This window comes from Lactuca virosa, chromosome 2, assembly GCF_052849685.1.
Source record: "Lactuca virosa cultivar CGN04683 chromosome 2, Lactuca_virosa_CGN04683_v6, whole genome shotgun sequence".
In the NCBI taxonomy this organism is placed as follows: domain Eukaryota; kingdom Viridiplantae; phylum Streptophyta; class Magnoliopsida; order Asterales; family Asteraceae; genus Lactuca; species Lactuca virosa.
This window is the reverse complement of record NC_136427.1, coordinates 147447750-147451980: the sequence shown is the minus strand read 5'-3', so window position 1 is coordinate 147451980 and position 4231 is coordinate 147447750. Positions and strand designations below refer to the sequence as shown.

General features: G+C 33.7%; 1 long non-coding RNA gene across 1 annotated transcript; it reads right to left on the bottom strand.

Moving 5' to 3' along the window:
* Window positions 1-1863: 1863 nt before the first annotated feature.
* Window positions 1864-3927, bottom strand: LOC145156549 (uncharacterized). The gene is made up of 4 exons (XR_013736786.1): window positions 3823-3927; window positions 3262-3305; window positions 2893-3042; window positions 1864-2210 (listed from the first exon to the last, which is right to left on the bottom strand). It is a non-coding gene; the product is annotated as an uncharacterized LOC145156549 (long non-coding RNA).
* Between the last annotated feature and the right edge of the window lie 304 nt (window positions 3928-4231).

Sequence of the window (4231 nt, the reverse complement as noted above, 5' to 3'; positions counted from 1 at the left end):
AAAGCCTACAAGGGAAATTTGAGTGAAAAAAACACACTCGAACACGCAGGGATCCTTGTCTCACATGAAGATTGATCTAAGAGTTTATGAGGTTGAGAGAGGAGCTATGACAAAAGGAGTGGTAAGAAAACAGAACGCACCTCAATTGAAGAGACACTTTGGAGAGAAAGAAAAGGCACGAAGTAGTTCCATAACAGGATCAAGACATACCTAGCAAAGACTTGACGAGGACGTCACGGGTTTAAGTAGGGAGGATGTCACGGACCAAGTTTCCGAAAGTTTCTAGGATCGTATAAAGAACATTGGAACAATAAAGAATACTCGAAGAGTCTCCGAAGAGATCAAGAATACTATACGAGGCCCTGGAAAATGCTAGAAATTTATAGATGTTCGTGGAACAAGATGGAACGATCAAGAAAAATCAAGAGGGCACTAAACGAAGCCTGGACGACCCAAAAGACTTTGGAACGACCTAGAACATACTTAATCATGAAGAAACAAGTTAGATAATGTTGGAACGTCCTAGAAATCTCTAGGACATCATAGATAAGTATGGTACATTCTAGAGTCTTGTAAAAAGGCATGTAGATGTAAGTGGAATAGTCTAGAATAGTCAAGAAACTACGGATCTAGACACTTCCATTTGAGGAGGTGTAAGACCCTATATATAGGGGTGAGTTCATTTGTAGAGATGCACAAACCCAGGATCCGATCCGGTCAACAATCCGATCCGGTCAACAATTCGATCTGGGCAAATCCGATCCGAATCTGGTCAAAATCCGATCCGAATCTGGTCAACAATCCGAATCCGATTTGAAACCGGTTTGATCCGGATTTTTTTAGTTTTTACCAGATTTTTCGACGGTTTAACAACCGGTTTTTGTAGAATCCGGTTTATGATCCGGGGGTAAATCCGATTTCGAGTCCGAAAAGTCAAACCGGTTTGAATCCGGTCACCGGTTTGGTCAAAACCGGTTTTGACCGAAACCGGTTTTCGGATCAGATCGGTTTCATTTCGAGGATCCGGTTTTTGTGTGCACCTTTATTCATTTGTAGAAAACCATCGAGAAGTCGTTGTAATCTCTTGATTTCTTATAATACAAGCACTCTTTGTATTCTTGAAGTGTTAGTCTCTTGTTTTCCGATTTCGTTAATACATCTAAGATCGTCGAAGTAGCCAGACTTAGTTGAAGAAAAACTAAGTGGCACACGAGATAGACTAATCGTAAGAGTCATCCCATGATATTAAGCTTTGATTCCACACCTTGTTATAGCTCCAGAATGATTTGCTACTATTCACTACCCATTTCAATATAGTAACCATGATATCAACAATGTTACATGGAGACACATCAGAATAAATCAAGAATATATATATATATATATATATATATATATATATATATATATATATATATATATATGCGTTTGACTTCTTTAATGTTTGCTTCCCTGGCAAAATTATCAGCTGCTTTTTCAGCCCCCGTTTTCCTAAACGAATAAAGAACGTAACTAGCCAACATGAAAAAACAAAATCACAAACTCACAAGTAGTTGATATTATTATTTAAAAAATATATATTTAAATGACTCACATAGTAATCTCCTCTTCACTAACTTCCTTGGTGTCTAGGGGTCTGTTTAGCAGGATCTGAATTTTTAAGATGTGAACTTTAAGAGGTCTGAATTTTTAAGATCTGAATTGTTAACATGTTGTTTGGTTGGAACCTCTAAATTGTTGTACGGAATTATAAAAATGACCATTTTACCCTTCTATATTATTTTTGCTGAATTCAAAATATATTATAAAACAAATACCGAATCAGCTTCTTTAATAATTATAGAATAATATAAACACCATAAAAAATCCAAATTAAACATAAATTCAAATTAAACACAAATCAAAAAAAGAGGTCCAACTTCAACATATTTGATCAATACCAATACTGCTTGTATACATAAGGTTTTCTTCACCTACACCAAGAAAAATAACCTTTCAAATTAAGAGAAAAAGTCACAAAATGACCTTCGGCTTTAGTCATTTTTGTAATTCAAATCAATGTTGAAAAGTTGAACCGGGTAATTAACACCCAATAACTAAATGATTTCTTCTAAATCCGTCCAGTTCCCACAGCTCCTTCAAATAATGGAAACACTTTCTTCACATCATATTTGTTCATAAAACGCAAAAGATCCTCTTATTTGATGTACCTATATTATATAACAATTAAACTTAACATTAATCAAGAATAATTAACTAAACAAATCAAGAAAAAACATTAAGAACTAAGATTTAAGACTAATCTTAATTCTGTCCATGTCGAGCTATATCAGTTTTAGCATAAACAAAACTAGAAAAACGATTTCTATCACATCAGTTTTATAATATTTATCATCTAATATCATATTTTTTATTATAATCTGATTTCAGATCGTATTTTCAACTATAATCTGATTTCATATCAGATTTTGAAGCACAACAGAAAAGTATTCAAGCAAAAAACAAAGCACATATGATTTCAACATTTGAAGCATTTCAAACATCACAACAAGTTTCAGATTTCAACATAAAAAATGGAATCTAATTTGTAGAAAACATTATAGATCAGATTTTCATGTATATTTGATTCAAGAAAAGGGTATATGGAATAAGAGATACATGAACCCTAGATAATGTAAGAAAAGAAAGATAGTAACTTGTTGTTTGCGATGATCTATTGGGTAAGGGAAAAAAATAGAAATTGTAGTTTTACAAGGAAAAAGAACAATCACAAAATCGGTTTCACCAGACTATCAAACTATCAGAACATCAACATCAAAGTTCAAAGATGAGAAATACATTGGTTTCAGGGAAGAAAGTAAGTAGATTTCAGCGATGGAGAAAGCTTCTTACCGACGATGTCAGAGCTGGCGAGGACGGAGGCATTAATGGTGGCGAGGTCTGAAGACGACGACGTTGGTGAGGTTCGACGATGATGCAAGTGGAGGTGTATGTCAAGATGGAGGTCGGAGGTCGTTAGTGTGCGACGGCGGTGGTGTTACGCTGAGATGGGGGTGATGATGATTTGGAGGAGGGATGAAGTCGGAGAGGGAAATGGTGTTCGATGGAGGCAAGAATGAGTACAGAGGGAAAACATGGTTAGGGCAAAGAAGGAAACAAACGTGTTATTTTTTTTTTTCAGATACAATCTCATGTCTTAAAAATTAAGAGGCAAAAAATAAGATTCTATCAAACATAATAAATCTGAATTTTTAAGAGTACCTTATCCCAGAATTCGATGGGGGTGGTCCATTGTATCACAGAAACTGCAAAATAAAATTATGAATAAATAAGTAACGGGTAAAATATAAATATGTTAACTGGGATAAATTATATAGAAAATCAAGGCCCATATTAAAACCAGATCCGAGACACATGATTCTTCTCCGTTTTTAACCTTTTGTCTGTCTCTAATTCATGCTAAATAACTTTTATATTATTAGGAATAATATCTTGGTACAAACCCAACAATTTCACATATAGAAACAGAGAATCAATCAAACAATCAAGAAGAATCCTCACACAGCTATAATTAACGATTTCCAAGCTTCGATCTTTCACTTCCCCTGAGTCTTTTCTGTTTATCGGTCACATTAACTCGTCATGTGGACATTTTCCCAAACATACAAGATAAATAGAGGGTTCCAGGTGACTCCTCTGGTTTTTTTGAATAACTCAAACATGGCACATACATCGGGACTTCATTCCAAAATTTCATACCCGGAAAACCATTCCTAAAAATGAAACTATAATTTAAACGCATTAAGGTTAATCAAATCTTACCGGAAATGCAAGATTATACGAGATCCCAAAAAATGTTGACCTAGCACCCCCGTCGTCCTTGTGTTCTCCAGTGTCATATGCTTATTTCATGTAACACAAAATTGTAAAATTTATATATGTGGTTTCTCATCATCTTTGGATCTTGTCCTCTCACTTTGAAAATAGTAATTTTATTTTTTGGACTATTTTTATTAAGGATTTAAAAGGTGTTTGAGATTTAATTTAAAAAGTACTAATTAACTTCTTACCTTTTAAAAACCTAATAAATCATAAATATTGTTTCAAATGTAAAAGACTTTTTTTAAAATAACTTTTTGAAAAGTTAAAAACATATTAAAAAAATGAGCTTTTTAAAAGTTAGATACAACTTTTTTCTGGAAAAGTCATAAATCAATAAATTATTTTTAGT